Source organism: Balaenoptera acutorostrata, chromosome 6 (assembly GCF_949987535.1).
Source record: "Balaenoptera acutorostrata chromosome 6, mBalAcu1.1, whole genome shotgun sequence".
NCBI classification, from domain to species: Eukaryota; Metazoa; Chordata; class Mammalia; order Artiodactyla; family Balaenopteridae; genus Balaenoptera; species Balaenoptera acutorostrata.
Window position 1 is genome coordinate 93,174,773 of NC_080069.1, and position 27,305 is coordinate 93,202,077.

General features: G+C 37.4%; 1 protein-coding gene and 1 pseudogene across 6 annotated transcripts in view; one reads left to right on the forward strand and one right to left on the reverse strand.

The window, feature by feature from the left end:
- STX17 (syntaxin 17) overlaps positions 1–27,305 on the forward strand; it is a 110,199-nt gene that overhangs the window by 38,591 nt on the left and 44,303 nt on the right. The gene's annotated exons all lie outside the window — the stretch shown is intronic.
- On the reverse strand, positions 20,212–20,724 carry LOC130708520 (60S ribosomal protein L17-like; annotated as a pseudogene).

Consider the following 27,305-nt stretch of genomic DNA (forward strand, 5'->3'; position numbering starts at 1 on the left):
ACCATTTTTCTAGGTTACACATACATGCGTTAATATATGATATTTGTTTTTCTCTTTCTGACTTACTTCACTCTGTATGACAGTCTCTAGATCTATCCACGTCTCAGCAAATGACTCAATTTCGTTCCTTTTTATGGCTGAGTAATATTCCATTGTATATATGTACCACAACTTCTTTAACCATTCGTCTGTCGATGGGCATTTAGGTTGCTTCCATGACCTGGCTATTGTAAATAATGCTGCAGTGAACATTGGGGTGCATGTGTCTTTTTGAATTATGGTTTTCTCTGGGTATATGCCCAGTAGTGGGATTGCTGGATCATATAGTAAATCTATTTTTAGTTTTTTAAGGAACCTCCATACTGTTCTCCATAGTGGCTGTATCAATTTACATTCCCACCAACAGTGCAAGAGGGTTCCCTTTTCTCCACACCCTCTCCAACATTTGTTGTTTGTAGATTTTCTGATGATGCCCATTCTAACTGGTGTGAGGTGATACCTCACTGTAGTTTTGATTTGCATTTCTCTAATAATTAGTGATGTTGAGCATCTTTTCATGAGCTTCTTGGCCATCTGTATGTCTTCTTTGGAGAAATGTCTATTTAGGTCTTCTGCCCATTTTTAGATTGGGTTGTTTGTTTCTTTAATATTGAGCTGCATGAGCTGTTTATATATTTTGGAGTTTAATCCTTTGTCCGTTGATTCGTTTGCAAATATTTTCTCCCATTCTGAGGGTTGTCTTTTCGTCTTGTTTATGGTTTCCTTTGCTGTGCAAAAGCTCTGAAGTTTCATTAGGTCCCATTTATTTATTTTTGTTTTTATTTCCATTACTCTAGGAGGTGGATCAAAAAAGATCTTGCTGTGATTGATGTCAAAGAGTGTTCTTCTTATGTTTTCCACTAAGAGTTTTATAGTGTCCGGTCTTACATTTAGGTCTTGAATCCATTTTGAGTTTATTTTTGTGTATGGTGTTACAGAGTGTTCTAATTTCATTCTTTTACATGTAGCTGTCCAGTTTTCCCAGCACCACTTATTGAAGACACTGTCTTTTCTCCATTGTATATCTTTGCCTCCTTTGTCATAGATTAGTTGACCATAGGTGCGTGGGTTTATCTCTGGGCTTTCTATCCTGTTCCACTGATCTATGTTTCTGCTTTTGTGCCAGTACCATATTGTCTTGATTACTGTAGCTTTATAGTAGAGTCTGAAGTCAGGGAGTCTGATTCCTCCAGCTCCGTTTTTTTCCCTCAAGACTGCTTTGGCTATTTGGGGTCTTTTGTGTCTCCATACAAATTTTAACATGATTTGTTCTAGCTCCGTAAAAAATGCCATTGGTAATTTGATAGGGATTGCATTGAATCTGTAGATTGCTTTGGGTAGTATAGTCATTTTCACAATATTGATTCTTCCAATCCAAGAACATGATATATCTCTCCACCTGTTGGTATCATCTGTAATTTCTTTCATCAGTGTCTTACAGTTTTCTGCATACAGGTCTTTTGTCTCCCTAGGTAGTTTTATTCCTAGATATTTTATTCTTTTTGTTGCAATGGTAAATGGGAGTGTTTCCATAATTTGTCTTTCAGATTTTTCATCATTGGTGTATAGGAATGCAAGAGATTTCTGTGCATTAATTTTGAATCCTGCAACTTTACCAAATTCATTGATTAGCTCTAGTAGTTTTCTGGTGGCATTTTTAGGATTCTCTATGTATAGTATCATGTCATCTGCAAACAGTGACAGTTTTACTTCTTCTTTTCCAATTTGTATTCCTTTTATTTCTTTTTCTTCTCTGATTGCCGTGGCTAGGACTTCCAAAGCTGTGTTGAATAATAGTGGTGAGAGTGGACATCCTTGTCTCGTTCCTGATCTTAGAGGAAATGCTTTCAGTTTTTCACCATTGAGAATGATGTTTGCTGTGGGTTTGTCGTATATGGCCTTTATTATGTTGAGGAAAGTTCCCTCTATGCCCACTTTCTGGAGAGTTTTTATCATAAATGGGTGTTGAATTTTGTCAAAAGCTTTTTCTGCATCTATTCAGATGATCATATGGTTTTTCTTTTTCAATTTATTAATATGGTGTATCACATTGATTGATTTGCATATATTGAAGAATCCTTGCATCCCTGGGATAAATCCCACTTGATCGTGGTGTATGATCCTTTTAATGTGTTGTTGGATTCTGTTTGCCAGTATTTTGTCGAGGATTTTTGCATCTATATTCATCAGTGATATTGGTCTGTAATTTTCTTTTTTTGTAGTATCTTTGTCTGGTTTTGGTATCAGGGTGATGGTAGCCTCATAGAATGAGTTTGGGAGTGTTCCTTCCTCTGCAATTTTTTGGAAGAGTTTGAGAAGGATGGGTGTTAGCTCTTCTCTAAATGTTTGACAGAATTCACCTGTGAAGCCATCTGGTCCTGGACTTTTGTTTGTTGGAAGATTTTTAATGACAGTTTCAATTTCATTACTTGTGATTGGTCTGTTCATATTTTCTATTTCTTCCTGGTTCAGTCTGGGAAGGTTATACCTTTCTAAGAATTTGTCCATTTCTTCCAGGTTGTCCATTTTATTGGCATAGAGTTGCTTGTAGTAGTCTCTTAGGATGTTTTGTATTTCTGCAGTGTCTGCTGTAACTTCTCCTTTTTCATTTCTAATATTATTGATTTGAGTCCTCTCCCTCTTTTTCTTAATGAGTCTGGCTAATGGCTTATCAATTTTGTTTATCTTCTCAAAGAACCAGCTTTTATTTTTATTGATCTTTGCTATCGTTTCCTTCATTTCTTTTTCATTTATTTCTGATCTGATCTTTATGATTTCTTTCCTTCTGCTAACTTTGGTTTTTTTTTTTTATTCTTCTTTCTCTAATTGCTTTAGGCATAAGGTTAGTTTGTTTATTTGAGATGTTTCTTGTTTCTTGAGGTAAGATTGTATTGCTCTAAACTTCCCTCTTAGAACTGCTTTTGCTGCATCCCATACGTTTTGGATTGTCGTGTGTTCATTGTCATTTGTCTCTAGGTATTTTTTGATTTCCTCTTTGATTTCTTCAGTGATCTCTTGGTTATTTAGTAACGTATTGTTTAGCCTCCATGTGTTTGTGTTCTTTACGTTTTTTTCCCTGTAATTGATTTCTAATCTCATAGTGTTGTGGTCAGAAAAGGTGCTTGATATGATTTCGATTTTCTTAAATTTACTGAGGCTTGATTTGTGACCCAAGATGTGATCTATCCTGGAGAATGTTCCATGCGCACTTGAGAAGAAAGTGTAATCTGCTGTTTTTGGATGGAATGTCCTATAAATATCAATTAAATCTATCTGGTCTATTGTGTCATTTAAAGCTTCTGTTTCCTTATTAATTTTCTGTTTGGATGATCTGTCCATTGGTGTAAGTGAGGTGTTAAAGTCCCCCACTATTATTGTGTTACTGTCGATTTCCTCTTTTATATCTGTTAGCAGTTGCATTATGTATTGAGGTGCTCCTATGTTGGGTGCATATATATTTATAATTGTTATATCTTCTTCTTGGATGATCCCTTGATCATTATGTAGTGTCCTTCCTTGTCTCTTGTAACATTCTTTATTTTAAAGTCTATTTTATCTGATATGAGTATAGCTACTCCAGCTTTCTTTTGATTTCCATTTGCATGGAATATCCTTTTCCATCCCCTCACTTTCAGTCTGTATGTGTCCCTAGGTCTGAAGTGGGTCTCTTGTAGACAGCATATATATGGATCTTGTCTTTGTATCCATTCAGCAAGCCTGTGTCTTTTGGTTGGAGCATTTAATCCATTCACGTTTAAGGTAATTATCGATATGTATGTTCCTATGACCATTTTCTTAATTGTTTTGGGTTTGTTTTTGTAGGTCCTTTTCTTCTCTTGTGTTTCCCACTTAGAGAAGTTCCTTTAGCATTTGTTGTAGAGCTGGTTTGGTGGTGCTGAATTCTCTTAGCTTTTGCTTGTCTGTAAAGCTTTTGATTTCTCCATCAAATCTGAATGAGATCCTTGCCGGGTAGAGTAATCTTGGTTGTAGGTTCTTCCCTTTCATCACTTTAAGTATATCATGCCACTCCCGTCTGGCTTGTAGAGTTTCTGCTGAGAAATCAGCTGTTAACCTTATGGGAGTTCCCTTGTATGTTATTTGTCGTTTTTCCCTTGCTGCTTTTAATAATTTTTCTTTGTCTTTAATTTTTGCCAATTTGATTACTGTGTGTCTCGGCGTGTTTCTCCTTGGGTTTATGCTGTATGGGACTCGCTGCGCTTCCTGGACTTGGGTGACTATTTCCTTTCCCATGTTAGGGAAGTTTTCGATTATAGTCTCTTCAAATATTTTCTCTGGTTCTTTCTCTCTCTCTTCTCCTTCTGGGACCCCTATAATGCGAATGTTGTTGCATTTAATGTTGTCCCATAGGTCTCTTAGGCTGTCTTCATTTCTTTTCATTCTTTTTTCTTTAGTCTGTTCCGCAGCAGTGAATTCCACCATTCTGTCTTCCAGGTCACTTATCCGTTCTTCTGCCTCAGTTATTCTGCTATTGATGCCTTCTAGTGTAGTTTTCAGTTATTGTATTGTTCATCTCTGTTTGTTTGTTCTTTAATTCTTCTAGGTCTTTGTTAAACATTTCTTGCATCTTCTCGATCTTTGCCTCCATCCTTATTCCGAGGTCCTGGATCATCTTCACTATCATTATTCTGAATTCTTTTTCTGGAAGGTTGCCTACCTCCACTTCATTTAGTTGTTTCTCTGGGGTTTTATCTTGTTCCTTCATCTGGTATGTAGCCCTCTGCCTTTTCATTTTGTCTATCTTTCTAGGAAGTGGCACGGGAGGGCTGCACGTTCTTCAGTCCCCGGTCGCCTGCGCTCAGCCAGCTAACTAATCCCTTCCTTCAGCCCACTGGCGGCACGACTGGGCAGCAGAGGGAGCCAGTTAGCCCTTTTATAACCTCGAGACATTTTTAAGATAAATAAATATGTAATATTTAAATGGCGATAAGTACCTTGAAATCAAAGCAAAAGCAGGTTAAAAAGAACAGAGAATCACATAAGGTAATGAGTGTTCTTTTATATAGGGTGGTTATCGAAGGTTTCTGATGACATTTGAGCAAAGACCTGAAGGAAGTGAAGACATAAACCATCAGGAATAGACTTCCCCAGGTAGAAGGGAAATCAAGTGTGAAGACTCTGAGGTGAGAGGATGCGTGGCATATTCAGGGAGTAATAAGGAGGTCAGTGTGCCTGATTGTGAGCACAGGAGAGGAGGTCAGAGAGATCAGCTGGGCCTGATTACGGAAGGCCTTGCAGGATATCGTAACAAAGTTGGATAGAAAACCTTTGGAAGGTTCTGAGCAGATGATTTAAAAGATCACCTTGACTATTATGAAAAGGATAGATTCTAAGGGAGCAAGAATTGAAGCAAGAATACCAGGTAGGTGGCTAATATAATAATCAGGATACTGTGGGTCTACTTTTTAGAAAAATGCAGAAACACCCATGTACAGACAATTGTGTAGAATGTCAGGGGCCTAGTATGTTATATTTTTGCCTACTCTCTGTAGCCCTAGGAAATGGTTCTGAACTTAAACGCTTGAGAGAGGAATAAGGAACTACCCTGACAACAACCTTAACATTGAAGTACCTTTTTGAAAAATTACACACACACACACACACACTTCAAATGTACAATAATGTAGGAAATAATAAAAATAATATAACACTCATCACCCAACTTTGTCAACTCTTAACGTTTTGCCACAGTTTCATCCCCTTTTTTGGAAGAAAACTTTCAAAATACCACTGAAGTCCCTTGTGTACCCTTCCTTGATTCCATTTACTTTGTTCCTGTCTGCATCTGAAGGAAGTCTTTTCCCCTGTTTTAAGTATTTATCATTTTTGTGCACATAACTATATATAAATAATATATGATATTGTTTTGCAGTTTTCTTTCTGCTTTTTTCCAAACAGCTTTCTTGAGGTGTAATTGACATATAATAAAGTATACAATTCGATAAGTTTTGACATATGTATACACCATGACACCATCACCACAATCAAGATAATGTGAACCCATCACCACAGTCAAGATAATGAATATATCCATTGCCCCAAAAAGTTTCCTTATACCCGTTTGTAACCTTCCTTCTGGCTTCTCCCTCCCACGTCCTCCCACATGCACATACACCCTCACTACTCAAGCAACCATTGACCTGCTTTCTGTCACTATACATTAGTTTGACTTTTCTAGAATTTTATATAAATAGAATCATACAATACGTACTTCTTTTTTGTCTGGTTTCTTTCACTCTGCCTGTATATTTTGAGGTTCATTCATGTTGTAATGTGTATCAGTATTTCATGGCTTTTTATTGTTGAGTAGATACTCTGTTGTATGGATATACCACAGTTTGTTTATCCATTCATCTGTTGATGAACATTTGGGTACTTCCAGTTTTTGGCTACTACAAATAAGGCTACTATGAACATTTGAATACAAGACTTTGTATGGAAAAAGGATTTCATTTCTCTTGGATAAATACTTATGAATGAAATGACTGGGTCATATTCTTCACCTTTCTAAGAACTGCCAAGCTGTTTTCCAAAATAATTGTACCATTTTATATTCCCACCAGTTCCTTCATATCCTGCCAACACTTAATATGGTTAGCCTTTTTAATTTTAGCCATTCTAATAGTTCTGTAGTGGTATCTCATTGTCGTTTTAATTTTCATTTGACTAAAGATGTTTCTGTTTTATATTGAATTAATTCAGTATTTTTTATTCCATTTTGTCTTCTTTCTTGTCTTGCTGGCTATAACTCTGTTTTTTTAGTGGTTATTTTAGGGTTTATAGTATACCTCTGATAATAGTTTATCTTCAAGTGAGATTCTACTATTTCACATATATTTAAGAAATTTACAATATACTTCTTCTTCCCTCCCAGTCTTTATGCCATTGTTGTCATATATTTTACTTATACATGTGTTATATACTTAATAATGTTTAAACAGTCAGTTGTCTTTTTCAAGTGATTTAGATATTAAAGGGGGAAAATCTTACCTATTTACCTCTGTCATTTCCATTTTTGGTGTGCTTAATGCCTTTGTGTAAGCCCATATTTCCATGTGGTGTAATTTTTCTTTTGCCTGAAAGACTTCCTTTAACGTTTCTTAGAGCGCAGTTCTGCTATTGATAAATTCCTTTGTGTATCTATCTAAAAAGGCTTCATCTGGCCTCTGTTTTCAAAAGGAGTTTTTCTGTATATAGAATTCTATATTGAGTTTTTTCTTTTCAGTACTTTACAGATGTTGTTCAACTTTCTTTTCAGTTGTATTATTTCCAATGAGAAATCTGTTTTATTCTTATTTTTATTCCTCCGTATGTAATATGTCTTTTTCCTCTGGGTACTTCTACATTTTCCCTTTATCACTGGTTTTGAGCACTTTGATTATTATGGGCCTTAGTAGAGTTTTCTTCATGTTTCTTGTGCTTCGAATTTATTGAGCTTCTTGGATCTCTTGTTTTATAGTTTGCATCAAATTTGGAAAATTTTTGGCCATTAGTTCTTCAAATATTTTTCTGTCCCCTCCAATCTCTATTCTCCTTCAGGGACTCTAATTACACATATGCTCTGCTACTTGAAGTTATCTCACAGCTCACTGATGCTCTTTTAAATTCTTTTGGATTCTGTTTTCTCTGTGTGTTTCATTTTGTATGGTTTCTTTTTCTATGCCTTCATGTTCACTAGTCTTAGCAGCAGCCATGTCTAATCTGTTATTCCATTCAGCGTATTTTTCATCTCATATTGTAATTTTCAACTCTAGAATTTTGATTTGGGTTTATTTTAATATCTTCCATGTCTCTACTTTTTGAACATATGGAATACAATTATAATAACTGTTTTAATATGCTCTGCTAATTCTAACGTCTATGTCAATTCTGGGTCAGTTTCAATTGATTGATTATTTTCTTCATTATAAGCCATATTTTCCTCTCTCTTTGTATGTCTGGTGGTCTTTGCTTGGGTTACCTTTCCTTGGCTGGGTGCTAGATATTTTCATATTCCTATAAATCTTCTTGAGCTTTGTTCTGGAGTATAGTTAAGTTACTTGGAAACAGTTTGATCCTTTTGGGCCTCACTTTTATGATTTATTAAGCTTGATTGGAGCAATGCTTGTCTAGGGCTAGTTATTTCTCCACTACTGAAGTAAAAACCTTTCTGAGTGCTCTATCTAATGCCCTGTGAATTAAGAGTTTTTCCAATTTAGCTGGAGGGAACAGACACTCTTTCCAGCTTTGAATGAGTGATGGGCACTGTTCCCTCTAATCTTTTGGGGTGATTTTTTTCTCCAGCCTTGGGTAGTTTCCTCACATACATGTTCTGATCAGTTCTTTGCCAAATACTTGAGAGTTACCCTTCTGCATATCTCCAGAATTCTCTTTCTGTACAGCTCTCTCCTCTCCAGTACTCTGTTCTACAAACTCTGCGGAAGCAGAAGTCTATCTGTTATTACATTTTGAAACTGCAAGTAGAATAGGTTTAACAGTTTTATTCTCTGAGATAAGAAATCATTAGGAATAAGAAAGATTTTGTGATCAAATTTTGAAACAGTGAAAAAGTTGAAATTGTAACTACTGTAATAATTCAATGAAGAACATTAACTTGGCTTTTATAGAAACTTGGTCAGGCTAGTCTCTGTAGCAGTGGTGATGCAGAGCTTGCTGAGAACACAGATTTCTGGGACTTACCTTAAAGATTCTGATTCAGTAGATGTCAGACCACATTTGGAAAGATACTGCTCTACAGAGAGTCTATCCCAGTTCCATAGGTAGCATAAATACAAAGAAAGTCAGACATGGAACTGGTAGAAGTAAAATGTGACTTTCATGATTTTACTGGGAGAAATATAGAATACTTGAGCTACTTTTAAATTTTGTAAAAGAAAATTTTAAAGGGAGAAGCAATAGAAAAGAGAGGGAACAAGGAGGAGAGAGGGAGAAGTGAGGATAGTAGACAAAAGTTAGGAAAAAAGAAGAAAAGATTAGACAAAAGCAAGGCCAGGTAGAGAACAGAAGAGAAGATAGAAGAGTAGATTCCAAAATGAATGCTGTTAGGAGGTAAATTGTTTTAGGTTATTATGACTTCAGAGGAATTTAAACTTAAATTTTGCCTTGAAATATTTGTGAGCTGATTAATCAGGATTTAGGATCCCGCCCCCCCCCTTTTTTTAAATAGGTATAGTACCTATGCCTCTACTTTGATAGGCAGAGTATACCTATAGTACCTATGCCTTTACTCTGATTGGAACTATAGAACCTCAGGGAGGAAATTAAATCTAAGGTACCATCACTTGTAAGATACACCAGTATTTTGTGTACCCCTAAGAGAGAAAAGTGCTGCCAGTTAAGTATAGCACAGTGCTTTTTTTTAACCATCTATTTTAAGATACATTCCAATTTCAGAGATGCAAAAATGTGGGAAAGATGTTGTGTCTTCAGATTGATGAAATACAGTATTTAGAAGTCTTCTACCTTTCTACTCCACCTCTGTCTTTTCCTGATTTATTCTTTCTATTTAGTAAGTTCTATTTTTTCAATATTATTCATCAGGAGTGGCTCAAATCTCACCTCCTTCATGAAGTCCGTGTAGATCTCTGTACAGTAAGATGTTTCAAGTTTCCTTTGAGCGTGTTTCTTATACCCCTTTCAATTTTGAATATTTCTTCTTAATGGAAAAGCAAAAGCAAAATAGGAGTTAAGTAGTTCTGCTTTCTCTGTATTGTCTGCTAACATTATACCATCTGCCCCAAGCAGTAGGCCTGTACCTTCTTTCTTGTTCCTCTTGCCCTACATGCATTTTTAAAAATCTTTTTTATTGTTCTTAACATTTTTCGCCAGCCTCTGCTCATTCTGGGCTCTTACTTACATGGTTCTCCTCCTTTCACATCACTCTTTTGTATTCATCCTTGTTTACATGCCTTTCTTTTCATTCCTTTTTTTTTTTTAAAACAAGTATCTTAAAATTCTGAACTTACAGCACACCTTACCCAATCATATTGGATTTTTTTAAGATGTCACTTTTCTTCCTTATCCGATTAACTTTTAACTTTTTTTTATAGTGTCAGAATTTTTACTTTTTAGAAACTCTCTTTTAAAAAAGGTTTTCCTATTACAATATAATCTCTGCTATGGCATCATACAAGTATTTTCTGTAAACTTGACTCACTTCCCTAAAGTATCACTGTTTCCAGTATTCCTTTTTGTAACTATTATGAACTCCAAGTTGGCAAGGTTGCTTTCTCATGGTTTTCATTTCCACTTTACTATTTTATGCTTCTGTGTCAGAATTAATTCCCAAAAAGTAGTTCCTTTCATTATTTTTTCCAACTAATAGAAGATGAAATGTTTCATATGCTAGTGACTTACATTATGCTTTCCTCGGCAAGAGTTCTAGCTGGTTTCTTGATAGTTGGAGATCCCTGTTGTTGGACCACCACTTTGCTACTTTGTGGAAAATATAATATAATTTTCTAAAACTATTATTGTAACTTTCTATTGTGAAATATAATATACATGCTATAAAAATTCATTAAGCATAAATATAAACCTAAACAAGTTATTGTACTGTGAATACTCATGTAATCACTACTCAGATCAAGAAATAGACAATTACCAGCATCCTAGAATCCCCTCATAGCCTCTTTCCACTTATGAACACATGTCTCCCTGCAAAAGTAATCACCGTCTTGATTTGTATGATAACTGCTACTTAGTTCTTCTGCATGGTTTTACCACCAAAATACGTCATTAAGACTATAGTTTAATTTAGTCTGGCTTTGAACATCATACAAATTGAACTAAACAATATATCTTTATATTTGGCTTGAGATTTACCTACATTGTTGCCTATAGCACTAGTTCATTCATTTTCATTGTTGTATGTATTCCATTGTATGAAATACATTGGAATATCCATTCGACGATTAATGTTTGGGTTGTTTTCAGTTTCTGTTACAAATGCTATTAACATTCTTCTGTATTTTTACTGGTACACATGAACATGTATTTCTGTTGAATATATTCCTAGAACTGGAATTGCTGGTTCATTGGGCATCCTATTTTCAACTATAGTTGATAATGCCAAACTATCAATATTTTCCAAAATAACTGTACTAGTTTTACACCCCTTCCAGAAGTAAACACGAGTTCCCGTGGATGCCATATCCTCACCAATACTTAGTGAAGTCGGATTTTAATTTTAGCTGTTCTGGTGGGTAACTAATTATGGTTTAATGTACATTTACCTGATTATTAGTGAGATCAAGTAACACTATTATTTATGAGACGTGCCCATTTAGGGTACTTGCCCACATTTCTACAGGTTGTTTGTCTTTTTCTTACTGATCTGTAAGGATTCTCTATTCTGCCTATGACCCCTTTATCAGTATGTGTGTTGCGATTATCTTCTAACACTCAGTGGTTAACCTTTTCACTATCTGGGCTGTGTCCCTTGATGACTAGAAGTTCACTTAATATAGTTAAGGTTATCAGTCTTTTATGGTTGATGCTTTTTGTGCCACATTTAAGAGGTCTTTCCTACCCCAGCATTGTGAAGATATTCTTCTATTGTTTTGCCTTTCAGATTTAGGTCTATAATCCATCTGGTTGATTATTGTGTATGGTGTGAGGTGGTGTATCCAGACCTGAATAATCAAGCACCATGTTTTGGAAAGATCATTTTTCCTAGCACTGCCACCCTTGTCATAAATTCAGTGCACATGTGTTTGGGTTGTTTCTGGGCAGTTTCATTGGTGTATTTGTCTGTTCTTGCACCATTACCACACTGTCTTAATTACTATGGCATTTTAATCAGTCAGTATCTAATAGGCAATTTCTGTTACCTTTTTTTTCAAAAGCTAGTCTCAGCACTTTTTATTCATTTTCATATACATTAACCTTTTAAAAATTTATTCTAAATGTATTGAATCTAGATTATTGAATCTGTAGATTCAAATTTTATTTGACTTTATTGAATTAATAGATATTGAATCTATATATTAAGTAGATTTATTGAATCCATTGATCTATAGATGTCTATCAAAGTGACATCTTTGCAATACTGAGTCCTCCAATCCATGAACATGTTGTATCTGTTGATTTATTATTATTGTTATATTTTATATGGTGCTAGATTTAAATTGCTGATATTTTATTTAGAATTTTTGCATCTTTTTTTTTTTTTAACATCTTTATTGGAGTATAATTGCTTTACAATGGTGTGTTAGTTTCTGCTTTATAACAAAGTGAATCAGTTATACATATACATATGTTCCCATATCTCTTCCCTCTTGCATCTCCCTCCCTCCCACCCTCCCTATCCCACCCCTCTAGGTGGTCACAAAGCACCGAGCTGATCTCCCTGTGCTATGTGGTTGCTTCCCACTAGCTATCTGTTTTACATTTGGTAGTGTATATATGTCTATGCCACTCTCTCACCCTGTCACATCTTACCCCTCCCCCTCCCCATATCCTCAAGTCCATTCTCTAGTAGGTCTGTGTCTTTATTCCTGTCTTGCCACTAGGTTCTTCATGACCTTTATTTTCCCTTAGATTCCATATATATGTGTTAGCATACGGTATTTGTTTTTCTCTTTCTGACTTACTTCACTCTGTATGACAGACTCTAACTCCATCCACCTCACTACAAATACCTCCATTTCATTTCTTTTTATGGCTGAGTAATATTCCATTGTATATATGTGCCACATCTTCTTTATCCATTCATCCGATGATGGACACTTAGGTTGCTTCCATGTCCTGGCTATTGTAAATAGAGCTGCAATGAACATTTTGGTACATGACTCTTTTTGAATTATGGTTTTCTCAGGGTATATGCCCAGTAGTGGGATTGCTGGGTCATATGGTAATTCTATTTTTAGTTTTTTAAGGAACCTCCATACTGTTCTCCATAGTGGCTGTATCAATTTACATTCCCACCAACAGTGCAAGGGGGTTCCCTTTTCTCCACACCCTCTCCAGCATTTATTGTTTCTAGATTTTTTGATGATGGCCATTCTGACTGGTGTGAGATGATATCTCATTGTAGTTTTGATTTGCATTTCTCTAATGATTAATGATGTTGAGCATTCTTTTATGTGTCTGTTGGCAATCTGTATATCTTCTTTGGAGAAATGTATATTTAGGTCTTCTGCCCATTTTTGGATTGGGTTGTTTGTTTTTTTGTTATTGAGCTGCATGAGCTGCTTGTAAATCTTGGAGATTAATCCTTTGTCAGTTGTTTCATTTGCAAATACTTTCTCCCATTCTGAGGGTTGTCTTTTCATCTTGTTTATGGTTTCCTTTGCTGTGCAAAAGCTTTTCAGTTTCATTAGGTACCATTTGTTTATTTGTGTTCTTATTTCCATTTCTCTAGGAGCTGGGTCAAAAAGAATCTTGCTGTGATTTATGTCATAGAGTGTTCTGACTATCTTTTCCTCTAAGAGTTTTATAGTGTCTGACCTTACACTTAGGTCTTTAATCCATTTTGAGTTTATTTTTGTGCATGGTGTCAGGGAGCATTCTAATTTCATACTTTTCCATGTAGCTGTCCAGTTTTCCCAGCACCACTTATTGAAGAGGCTGTCTTTTCTCCACTGTATATGCTTGCCTCCTTTATCAAAGATAAGGTGACCATATGTGTGTGGGTTTGTCTCTGGGCTTTCTATCCTGTTCCATTGATCTATATTTCTGTTTTTGTGCCAGTACCAAACTGTCTTGATTACTGTAGCTTTGTAATATAGTCTGAAGTCAGGGAGCCTGATTCCTCCAGCTCCATTTTTCGTTCTCAAGATTGCTTTGGCTATTCGGGGTCTTTTGTGTTTCCATACAAATTGTGAAATTTTTTGTTCTAGTTCTGTGATAAATGCCAGTGGTAGTCTGATCGGGATTGCATTGAATCTGTAGATTGCTTTGGGTAGTAGAGTCATTTTCACAATGTTGATTCTTCCAATCCAAGAACATGGTATATCTCTCCATCTATTTGTATCATCTTTAATTTCTTTCATCCGTGTCTTATAATTTTTTGCATACAGGTCTTTTGTCTCCTTAGGTAGGTTTATTCCTAGATATTTTATTCTTTTTGTTGCAATGGTAAATGGGAGTGTTTTCTTAATTTCACTTTCAGATTTTTCATCATTAGTGTATAGAAATGCAAGAGATTTCTGTGCATTAATTTTGTATCCTGCTACTTTACCAAATTCATTGATTAGCTCTAGTAGTTTTCTGATAGCATCTTTAGGATTTTCTATGTATAGTATCATGTCATCTGCAAACAGTGACAGCTTTACTTCTTCTTTTCCGATTTGGATTCCTTTTATTTCTTTTTCTTCTCTGATTGCTGTGGCTAACACTTCCAAAACTATGTTGAATAATAGTGGTGAGAGTGGGCAACCTTGTCTTGTTCCTGATCTTAGTGGAAATGGTTTCAGTTTTTCACCATTGAGGACAATGTTGGCTGTGGGTTTGTCATATATGGCCTTTATTATGTTGAGGAAAGTTCCCTCTATGCCTACTTTCTGCAGGGCTTTTATCATAAATGGGTGTGAATTTTGTCGAAAGCTTTCTCTGCATCTATTGAGATGATCATATGGTTTTTCTCCTTCAATTTGTTAATATGGTATATCACGTTGATTGATTTGCGTATATTGAAGAATCCTTGCATTCCTGGAATAAACCCCACTTAATCATGGTGTATGATCCTTTTAATGTGCTGTTGGATTCTGTTTGCTAGTATTTTGTTGAGGATTTTTGCATCTGTGTTCATCAGTGATATTGGCCTGTAGTTTTCTTTCTTTGTGACATCTTTGTCTGGTTTTGGTATCAGGGTGATGGTGGCCTCGTAGAATGAGTTTGGGAGTGTTCCTCCCTCTGCAATATTTTGGAAGAGTTTGAGAAGGATAGGTGTTAGCTCTTCTCTAAATGTTTGATAGAATTCGCCCGTGAAGCCATCTGGTCCTGGACTTTTGTTTGTTGGAAGATTTTTAATCACAGTTTCACTTTCAGTGCTTGTGATTGGTCTGTTCATATTTTCTATTTCTTCCTGGTTCAGTCTCGGCAGGTTGTGCATTTCTAAGAATCTGTCCATTTCTTCCAGGTTGTCCAATTTATTGGCATAGAGTTGCTTGTAGTAATCTCTCATGATCGTTTGTATTTCTGCAGTGTCAGGGATTACTTCTCCTCTTTCATTTCTAATTCTGTTGATTTGAGTCTTCTCCCTTTTTTTCTTGATGAGTCTGGCTAATGGTTTATCAATTTTGTTTATCTTCTCAAAGAACCAGCTTTTAGTTTTATTGATCTTCGCTATTGTCTCCTTCATTTCTTTTTCATTTATTTCTGATCTGATCTTTATGATTTCTTTTCTTCTGCTAGCTTTGGGGTTTTTTTTGTTCTCCTTTCTCTAATTGCTTCAGGTGCAAGGTTAGGTTGTTTATTCGAGATGTTTCCTGTTTCTTGAGGTAGGCTTGTATTGCTATAAACTTCCCTCTTACCACTGCTTTTGCTGCATCCCATAGGTTTTGGGTCGTCGTGTCTCCATTGTCATTTGTTTCTAGGTATTTTTTGATTTCCCCTTTGATTTCTTCAGTGATCACTTCGTTATTAAGTAGTGTATTGTGTAGCCTCCATGTGTTTGTATTTTTTACAGATCTTTTCCTGTAATTGATATCTAGTCTCATAGCGTTGTGGTCGGAAAAGATACTTGATACGATTTCAATTTTCTTAAATTTACCAAGGCTTGATTTGTGACCCAAGATATGATCCTGGATAATATTCCATGAGCACTTGAGAAAAATGTGTATACTGTTGTTTTTGGGTGGAATGTCCTATAAATATCAATTAAGTCCATCTTGTTTAATGTATCATTTAAAGCTTGTGTTTCCTTATTTATTTTCATTTTGGATGATCTGTCCATTGGTGAAAGTGGGGTGTTAAAGTCCACTACTGTGATTGTGTTGCTGTCGATTTCCCCTTTTATGGCTGTTAGTATTTGCCTTATGTATTGAGGTGCTCCTATGTTGGGTGCATAAATATTTACAATTGTTATACCTTCCTCTTGGATTGATCCCTTGATCATTATATAGTGTCCTTCTTTGTCTCTTGTAATAGTGTTTATTTTAAAGTCTATTTTGTCTGATATGAGAATTCCTCCTCCAGGTTTCTTTAGATATCCATTTGCATGGAATATCTTTTTCCATCCCCTCACTTTCAGTCTGTATGTGTCTCTAGGTCTGAAGTGGGTCTCTTGTAGACAGCCTATATATGGGTCTTGTTTTTGTATCCATTCAGCCAGTCTGTGTCTTTTGGTTGGAGCATTTAATCCATTTACATTTAAGGAAATTATCGATATGTATGTTCCTATTCCCATTTTCTTAAATGTTTTGGGTTTGTTATTGTAGGTGTTTTCCTTCTCTTGTGTTTCTTGCCTAGAGAAGTTCCTTTAGCATTTGTTGTAAAGCTGGTTTGGTGGTGCTGAATTCTCTTAGCTTTTGCCTGTCTGTAAAGGTTTTAATTTTCTCTTGAATCTGAATGAGATCCTTGCTGGGTAGAGTAATCTTGGTTGTAGGTTTTTCCCTTTCATCACTGTAAATATGTCCTGCCACACCCTTCTGGCTTGCAATTTCTGCTAAAAGATCAGCTGTTAACCTTATGGGGATTCCCTTGTATGTTATTTGTTGCTTTTCCTTGCTGCTTTTAATATTTCTTCTTTGTATTTAATGTTTGATAGTTTCATCAATATGTGTCTTGGCATGTTTCTCCTTGGATTTATCCTGTATGGGACTCTCTGTGCTTCCAGGACTTGATTAACTATTTTCTTTCCCATATTAGGGAAGTTTTCAACTATAATCTCTTCAAATATTTTCTCAGTCCCTTTCTTTTTCTCTTCTTCCTCTGGGACCCCTATAATTCGAATGTTGGTGCATTTAATGTTGTCCCAGAGGTCTCTGAGACTGTCCTCAGTTCTTTTCATTCTTTTTTCTTTATTCTGCTCTGTGGTAGTTATTTCCACTATTTTATCTTCCAGGTCACTTATCCGATCTTCTGCCTCAGTTATTCTGCTATTGATCCCATCTAGAGTATTTTTAATTTCATTTATTGTGTTTTTCATCGTTGCTTGGTTCCTCTTTAGTTCTTCTACGTCCTTGTTAAATGTTTCTTGCATTTTGTCTATTCTATTTCCAAGATTTTGGATCATCCTTACTATCATTATTCTGAATTCTTTTTCAGGTAGACTACCTATTTCCTCTTCATTTGTTAGGTCTGGTGTGTTTTGACCCTGCTCCTTCATCTGCTGTGTGTTTTTCTGTCTTCTCATTTTGCTTATCTTACTGTGTTTGGGGTCTCCTTTTCACAGGCTGCAGGTTCGTAGTTCCCGTTGTTTTTGGTATCTGTCCCCAGTGGCTAAGGTTGGTTCAGTGGGTTGTGTAGGCTTCCTGGTGGAGGGAACTAGTGCCTGTGTTCTGGTGGATGAGGCTGGATCTTCTCTTTCTGGTGGGCACGTCCACGTCTGGTGGTGTGTTTTGGGGTGTCTGTGGCCTTATTATGATTTTAGGCAGCCTCTCTGCTAATGGGTGAGCCTGTGTTCCTGTCTTGCTAGTTGTTTGGCATAGGGTGTTCAGCACTGTAGCTTGCTGGTCATTGAGTGAAGCTGGGTCTTGATGTTGAGATGGAGATCTCTGAGAGATTTTCGCCTTTTGGTATTATGTGGAGCTGGGAGGTCTCTTGTGGACCAGTGTCCTGAAGTTGGCTCTCCCACCTCAGAGGCACAGCCCTGATGCCTGGCTGGAGCACCAAGAGCCTTTCATCCACACGGTGTCTTGCCAGGTGTTCAAGTTGCCCTGGGCCTGCGGAGCCAAGTGAAGAGCCGCAGTTCAAGCTTTGAAAAGGCAGCGTTGTCAGGGCATTGGGTATCAGGTCCTGGTTAGAGGCAACTCCCATGACATCTCAGACAGCTCACCGGCCTGTGGTCCCCAGGACTGTCGCGGCTTCGGCCGCCGGGGCCTCTCCAGAGCCGGCAGCCTCAGTGAGGCTGCCCTCCCCTTGGGCTCCGGGGCACTTCAGTGACAGCGGAGGGAAGAGACCCCGAGCTGGGAGTCCCAGCTCTGCAGAAACATGGGCTCCGTTCTGGGTGAGGAGGTGGGCTGCATCTTGTTCTTAAGTCTGTGAGACTGATCTGAATTTTTCCTTTTGCTTACTTTCTTTGTTGAGTTTTGGTATCAAGATTTGCTATCATAAAATGAGTTAGAGAATGTTCTCTCTTTCTCTTGAATAATTAGTATAATTTCCTTTAACTATTTGGAAGGATTGGCCAGTGAAGCCACCTGTGCTGGTGTTTGTTTGGTTTTGGTTTTGTTTATGTGTACAGGGAGGTGGGGGAGTTTCAAAATGCACATTTAATTTTTTAATAGTTATGATTAGTTAGATATTTTTCTTGTCAGTTTTGGTAAGTTACAGTTTTCTAGTACTTTATCCATTTCATCTAACTTTTCTAGTTTATTGACATAAATGTATTCATAATATCCTCTCGTTACCTTTTTTTAAAAAAAATTATTTATTTATTTATTTATTTATTTTTGGCTATGTTGGGTCGTCGTTTCTGTGCAAGGGCTTTCTCTAGTTGCGGCAAGCGGGGGCCACTCTTCATCGCAGTGCTTGGGCCTCTCACTATCGTGGCCTCTCTTGTTGCAGAGCACAGGCTCCAGACGCGCAGGCTCAGTAGTTGTGGCTCACGGGCCCAGTTGCTCCGCGGCATGTGGGATCTTCCCAGACCAGGGCTCGAACCCGTGTCCCCTGCATTGGCAGGCAGATTCTCAACCACTGCGCCACCAGGGAAGCCCCACCTTTTTAAAAAAATTTTATTTTATTTTTGGCTGCATCGGGTCTTCGTTGCTGCGCATGAGCTTTCTCTAGTTGTGGCGAGTGGGGTCTCCTCTTCGTTGCGGTGCGTGGGCTTCTCATTGCGGTGGCTTCTTTTGTTGTGGAGCACAGGCTCTAGGCACGTGGGCTTCAGTAGTTGTGGCACACGGGCCCAGTCGCTCCACAGCATGTGGGATCTTCCTGGACCAGGGATCGAACCCGTGTCGCCTGCACTGGCAGGCGGATTCTTAACCAGTGTGCCACCCCCTCTTGTTATCTTTTTAATATCTGAAAGATCAGTAGCAACGTCCCCTTTTTTTCATTTCTGATTTTGGTTATTTGGACCTTCTTTATTTTTTTTAACTACTTCTGAGTGAATTTTACCAACTTTATTAGTCTTCTAAAACTGAAAATTTGGCTTTTTTAACCAATTGTATGCTGGCTTTTTCTATTTAATGAAATTTATGTTCACATATTTATTATTTTCTACTTTCTTTGCATTTCTAAGTTCTTGAGATAGATGTTTAGTTTATTAATTTTCAGCCTTTTTTAGTATATGTGCATTTAGAGTTATAAATTTCTAACTATTGCTTCATCTGCCTGTAAGTTTTAGCATGCGTTATTTTTCTAATGAAGTTCAAAGCATTTTAATTTCCATTGTGGGGACTCCCCTGGTGGCACAGTGGTTAAGAATCCACCTGCCAACGCAGGGGACACGGGTTTGATCCCTGGTCTGGAAGGCCCCATGTGCCATGGAGCAACTAAGCCCATGTGCCACAACTGCTGAGCCTGTGCTTTAGAGCCTGCACGCCGCAACTCAACTACTGAAGCCCACAAGCTCTGGGTCCCGCGTGCCGCAACTACTGAGCCCGCGTGCTGTGACTGCTGAAGCCTGTGTGCCTAGAGCCCCGTGCTCTGCAACAAGAGAAGCCACCGCAGTGAGAAGCCTGCACACTGCAATAAAGAGTAGCCCCTGCTCACCACAACTAGAGAAAGCCCACGCACAGCAATGAAGACCCAACGCAGCCAAAAATGAAATAAATAAATTTATTTAAAAAAATAATAATAATTTCCATTGTGATCTCTTCTTTGCTTTGTGGATTATGTCTAAGGGTTTTTCTTTGTTTCCAGACATGTAGTGTTTCTGGGTATATTTTTGTTAATGGTTTAAAGTTTAATTTTATTATGATCAGAGTACATGGTCTTGAATGATGTCCCTTTTTTTTTTTTTCCTGCTTTTACTTTTATTTGCATTTATTTTTTGTGGCATTTACCCCCAGGCCATAAGTTTTTGTTTCTTCAGTTTTTTCTGGGATATCTTTTTCTACTGGGCAACCTCCTCTTCTGGTTTAGGAACAATCTGTTCTTTTTCAGTAAGGATCATCTCAATGTGGCAGGGAGAGCTCATGTATGGGTTGATCCTACTATGAGCTCTGTAAGTCCTGTGCCACATCTTGGGGGCTTTGTTTACCTAGATGTGCTTAATGACCAGAGAATCTACATCTAAGCCCTTAAGTTCAGCATTACTCTCTGCACTTTTGAGCATGTGTAGTAAAAATTCAGCACTCTTTTTGGGCCACCGACCCTGCGTCCAGCCCCACTGTTTGGCCTGGACACACCTACCAACTCCACCATTCTAACGACAGAATGGCACATATTGCTTCTTTAAAGTGACATCCTTCAGATACTTGGTGGCTTTTCGGATATGCATACCCTTAATGGCCTGGGCAGTTTCACGAGTGTTCTTAAAGTGAACATGAAGATTTGAACCTCTTGACTTGCATGATTTTGTGGGGTTTTTTCTGGATCAAGTGAATAGCGAACCATTTTTAGAGGTCAGCTCAGGCCGCTTACTGGAAAAGTCAATTTTTTTTTTTTTTAATTATAGTTGATTTACAGTGTCCTGTTAGTTTCAGGTGTACAACACAGTGATTCAGTTTTATACACACACACACACACACACACACATACATATTCTTTTGCAGATTCTTTTCCCTTATAGGTTATTACAAATTATCACGTATAGTTTCCTGTGCTATACAGTATGTCCTTGTTGGTTGTATAGTTACATATAGTAGTGTGTATATGTTAATCCCATCCTCCTAATTTATCCCCCTGCCCCCCGCCCTTCCCCTTTGGTAACCATAAGTTTGTTTTCTATGTCTGTGGGTCTATTTTTGTTTTGTAAATAAGTTCATTTGTATCTTATTTTTGTTTCAGATTCCACATATAAATGATATCATATGATATTTGTCTTTCTCCAGCTTACTTCACTCATTATGACAATCTCTAGGTCCATCCATGTTGCTGCAAATGCATTATTTCATTCTTTTTATGGCTGAGTAATATTCCATTGTATATATGTACCACATCTTCTTTATCCACTCCTCTGTCGATGGATATTTAGGTTGCTTCCATGTCTTGGCTATTGTAAACAGTGCTGCAAAGAACATTGCGGTGCATGTATCCTTTCAGATCATGTTTTTCTCTGGATATATGCCCAGGAGTGGGATTGCAGGGTCATATGGTAGCTCTATTTTTAGTTTTTTAAGGAACCTCCTACTGTTCTCCATAGTGGCTGTATCAGTTTACATTTCCACCAACATTCCCTTTTCTCCACACCCTCTCCAGCATTTGTTGTTTGTAGACTTTTTGATGATGACCATTCTGACCGGTGTGGGGTGATACCTCATTATAGTTTTGATTTGCATTGCTCTGATGATTAGTGATGTTGAGCATCCTTTCATGTGTTTGTTGGAAGTCTGTATATCTTCTTTGGAGAAATGTCTATTTGGGTTTTCTGCCCATTTTTGGATTGGGTTGTTTTGGTTTTTTTTGATATTGAGCTGCTTGTATATTTTGGAGATTAATCCTTTGTCAGTTGCTTCGTTTGCAAATATTTTCTCCCATTCTGAGGGTTGTCTTTTCGTTTTGTTTATGGTTTCCTTGGCTGTGCAAAAGCTTTTTAAGTTTCATTAGCTCCCATTTGTTTATTTTTGTTTGTATTTCCATTTCTCTAGGAGCTGGGTCAAAAAGGATCTTGCTGTGATTTATGTCATAGAGTGTTCTGCCTATCTTTTCCTCTAAGTGTTTTATAGTGTCTGGCCTTACATTTAGGTATTTAATCCATTTTGAGTTTATTTTTGTGTATGGTGTTAGGGAGTGTTCTAATTTCATTCTTTTACGTGTAGCTGTCCAGTTTTCCCAGCACCTCTTATTGAAGAGGCTGTCTTTTCTCCGTTGTGTATTCTTGCCTCCTTTATCAAAGATAAGGTGACCATATGTGTGTGGGTTTACCTCTGGGCTTTCTATCCTGTTCCATTGATCTGTATTTCTGTTTTTGTGCCAGTACCATACTGTCTTGATTACTGTATCTTTGTAGTATAGTCTGAAGTCAAGGAGTCTGATTCCTCCAGATCCATTCTTCTTTCTCAAGAATGCTTTGGCTATTCAGGGTCTTTTGTGTTTCCGTACAAGTTGTGAATTTTTTTGTTCTAGTTCTGTGAAAAATGCCAGTGGTAGTTAGATAGGGATTGCATTGAATCTGTAGATTGCTTTGGGTAGTAGAGTCATTTTCACAATGTTGATTCATCCAATCCAAGAACATGGTATATCTCTCCATCTGTTTGTATCATCTTTAATTTCTTTCATCAGTGTCTTATAGTTTTCTGCATACAGGTCTTTTGTCTCCTTAGGTACGTTTATTCCTAGGTATTTTATTCTTTTTGCTGCAGTGGTAGATGGGAGTGTTTCCTTAATTTCTCTTTCAGAATTCTCATCATTATTGTATAGGAATGCAAGAGATTTCTGTGCATTAATTTTGTATCCTGCTACTTTATCAAATTCACTGATTAGCTCTAGTAGTTTTCTGGTAGTGTCTTTAGGATTCTCTATGTATAGTATCATGTCATCTGCAAACAGTGACAGTTTTACTTCTTCTTTTCCAATTTGGATTCCTTTTACTTCTTTTTCTTCTCTAATTGCTGTGGCTAAAACTTCCAAAACTATGTTGAATAATAGTGGTGAGAGTGGGCAACCTTGTCTTTTTCCTGATTTTGGTGGAAATGGTTTCAGTTTTTCACCATTGAGAATGATGTTGACTGTAGGTTTGTCATATATGGCCTTTAATATGTTGAGGTAAGTTCCCTCTATGCCTACTTTCTGGAGGGTTTTTATCATAAATGGGTGTTGAATTTTAATGAAAGCTTTTTCTACATCTATTGAAATGATCATATGGTTTTTCTCCTTCAATTTGTTAATATGGTGTATCACATTGATTGATTTGCATATATTGAAGAATCCTTGCATTCCTGGGCTAAACCCCACTTGATCATGTTGTATGATCCTTTTAATGTGCTGTTGGATACTGTTTGCTAATATTTTGCTGAGGATTTTTGTATCTATATTTATCAGTGATATTGGTCTGTAGTTTTCTTTCTTTGTGACATCTTTGTCTGGTTTTGGTATCAGGGTGATGGTGGCCTTGTAGAATGAGTTTGGGAGTGTTCCTCCCTCTGATATATTTTGGAAGAGTTTGAGAAGGATGGGTGTTACCTCTTCTCTAAATGTTTGATAGAATTCTCCTGTGAATCCATATGGTTCTAGGCTTTTGTTTGTTGGAAGATTTTAATCACAGTTTCAGTTTCAGTGCTTGTGGTTGGTCTGTTTATATTTTCTATTTCTTCCTGGTTCAGTCTTAGAAGGTTGTGCTTTTCTAAGAATGTGTCCATTTCTTCCAGGTTGTCCATTTTATTGGCATATAGTTGCTTGTAGTAATCTCTCATGATCCTTTGTATTTCTGCAGTGTCAGTTGTTACTTCTCCTTTTTCATTTCTAATTCTACTGATTTTAGTCTTTTCCCTTTTTTTCTTGATGAGTCTGGCTAATAGTTTATCAATTTTGTTTATCTTCTCAAAGAACCAGCTTTTATTTTTATTGATCTTTGCTGTCATTTCCTTCATTTCTTTTTCATTTATTTCTGGTCTGATCTTTATGATTTCTTTCCTTCTGCTAACTTCGGGGTTTTTTGTTCTTATTTCTCTAATTGCGTTAGGTGTAAGGTTAGGTTGTTTATTTGAGATGTTTCTTGTTTCTTGAGGTAGGATTGTATTGCTATAAACTTCGCTTTTTTTTTTTTAAAAGGGCAGTTTAATATGGATACATGGGAGCCATTTTTTTTAAAGTATTTGTTTATTTATTTATGGCTGTGTTGGGTCTTCGTTTCTGTGCGAGGGCTTTCTCTAGTTGTGGCAAGCGGGGGCCACTCTTCATCACGGTGCACGGGCCTCTCACTATCGCGGCCTCTCCTGTTGCGGAGCACAGGCTCCAGAAGCGCAGGCTCAGTAATTGTGGCTCACGGGCCCAGTTGCTCCGCGGCATGTGGGATCTTCCCAGACCAGGGCTCAAACCCATGTCCCCTGCATTATTGGCAGGCAGATTCTCAACCACTGCGCCACCAGGGAAGCCCCAAACTTCGCTTTTAGAACTGCTTTTTCTGCATCCTGTAGATTTTGGGTCATCGTGTTTTCATTGTCATTTGTTTCTAGGTATTTTTTTATTTCCTCTTTGATTTCTTCAGTGATCTCTTGGTTATTTAGTAGTGTACTGTTTAGCCTCCATGTGTTTGTACTTTTTCAGTTTTTTTCCTGTAATTGATATCTAGTCTCATAGCATTGTGGTCAGAAAAGATACTTGATACGATTTCAATTTTCTTAAATTTACCAAGGCTTGATTTGTGACCCAAGATATCTATCTTGGCGAATGTTCCATGAGCACCTGAGAGGAAAGTGTATTCTGTTGTTTTTGGATGGAATGTCCTATAAATATCAATTATGTCCATCTTGTTTAATGTGTCATTTAAAGCTTGTTTTCCCTTATTTATTTTCATTTTGGATGATCTGTCCATTGGTGAAAGTGGGGTGTTAATGTCCCCTACTATGATTGTGTTACTGTCGATTTCCCCTTTTATGGCTGTTAGCATTTGCCTTATGTATTGAGGTTCTCCTATGTTGGGTGCATAAATATTTACAATTGTTATATCTTCTTGGATTGATCCCTTGATCATTATGTAGTGTCCTTCTTTGTCTCTTGTAATAGTGTTTATTTTAAAGTCTATTTTGTCTGATATGAGAATTGCTACTCCAGCTTTCTTTTGATTTCCATTTGCATGGAATATCGTTTTCCATCCCCTCACTTTCAGTCTGTATGTGTCCCTATGTCTGAAGTGGGTCTCTTGTAGACAGCATATATACGGGTCTTGTTTTTGTATCCATTCAACCAGTCTCTGTCTTTTGGTTGGAGCGTTTAATCCATTTACGATTAAGGTAATTATCGATATGTGTGTTCCTATTACCATTTTCTTAATTGTTTTGGGTTTGTTATTGTAGGTCTTTTCCTTCTCTTGTGTTTCCTGCCTAGAGAAGTTCCTTTAGCATTTGTTGTGAAGCTGGTTTGGTGGTGCTGAATTCTCTTAGCTTTTGCCTGTCTGTAAAGGTTTTAATTTGTCTGTTGAATCTGAATGAGATCCTTGCTGGGTAGATTAATCTTGGTTGTAGGTTTTTCCCTTTCATCACTCTAAATATGTCCTGCCACACCCTTCTGGCTTGCAATTTCTGCTAAAAGATCAGCTGTTAACCTTATGGGGATTCCCTTGTATGTTATTTGTTGCTTTTCCTTGCTGCTTTTAATATTTCTTCTTTGTGTTTAATGTTTGATAGTTTCATCAATATGTGTCTTGGCATGTTTCTCCTTGGATTTATCTTGTATGGGACTCTGCACTTCCTGGACTTGATGGACTATTCCCTTTCCTACATTAGGGCGGTTTTCTAGTATAATCTCTTCAAATATTTCTCAGTCCCTTTCTTTTTCTCTTCTTCTTCTGGGACCCGTATAATTCGAATGTTGGTGCGTTTAATGTTTTCCCAGAGGTCTCTGAGACTGTCCTCAATTCTTTTCATTCTTTTTTCTTTATTCTGTTCTGTGGCAGTTTATTCCACTGTTTTATCTTCCCGGTCACTTATCCGATCTTCTGCCTCAGTTATTCTGCTATTGATTCCTTCTAGAGAATTTTTAATTTCATTTATTGTGTTGTTCATCATTGTTTGCTGTTTAGTTCTTCTAGGTCCTTTTAAACATTTCTTGTATTTTCTCCATTCTATTTCCAAGATTTTGGATCATCTTTACTCTCATTACTCTGAAATCTTTTTCAGGTAGACTACCTATTTCCTCTTCATTTGTTTGGTCTGGTGGGTTTTTACTTTGCTTCTTCATCTGCTGTGTATTTCTCTGTCTTCTCATTTTGGTTTACTTGCTGTGTTTGGGGTTCCTTTTCGCAGGCTGCAGGTTCATAGTTCCTGTTGTTTTTGGTGTCTGCCTCCAGTGGGTAAGGTTGTTTCAGTGGGTTGTGTAGGCTTCCTGGTGGAGGGGCCTGGTGCCTGTGTTCTGGTGGATGAGGCTGGATCTTGTCTTTGGTGGGCAGGACCACGTCCAATGGTGTGTTTTGGGTGTCTGTGAACTTATTATGATTTTAGGTAGTCTCTCTGCTAATGGATGGTGTTGTGTTCCTGTCTTGCTAGTTGTTTGGCATGGGGTGTCCAGCACTGGAGCTTGCTGGTCGTTGAGTGGAGCTGAGTCTTAGCGTTGAGACGGAGATCTCTGGGAGAGCTCTCACCGATTGATATTACATGGGGCTGGGAGGTCTCTGGTGGTCCAGTGTCCTCAACTCTGCTCTCCCACCTCAGAGGCTCAGGCCTGACACCCGGCCAGAGCACCAAGACCCTGTCAGCCACACAGCCAGGTACCTGAGGAGTTTCTTGCCTTTGGGGAAGTCTGAGGTCTTCTGCCGGCATTCAGTAGGTGTTCTGTAGGAACTGTTCAACATGTTAGATGTATTTTTGATGTATTTGTGGGGAGTAAGGTGGTCTCCATGTCTTAACTCCTCCACCATCCTGACGGTCCTCTCACTTTCTTTTGGATTGATCTCATAATTTTTATTGATCCAATTGTTCCTCTGTTAGTTTTGGAATTATATAGTCTTTTAATAGAATTTTCTTTTCATACTTTGAATGTATCATCCTTCTGTCTTCTGGCTTTCATTATTACTTTAAGAAGTTAAATTATAATCTTACTGTTTTCTTTGTCTGGTCTTTATTCTGGTCTTCTCGGGGTGATAATGCCTTTTTTTCCCCCTTTGTTCAAGTTTTATTTGGTGTTTTTGTTGTTATGACACTTGGATAGTTGGTTGCATTGCTTATAAGTAATTTTTCTTTTTACATTATAATGCAGTGTATAGTATTCTGATATGTAGAGTAAACAAAGTAAGGTTCTTTAGAATATTTTTGAATGGTACATGTAATTTGGATTTATACATTAAATCACAGGACGTAATTGATTGGAAGGAAAAAAGTTGG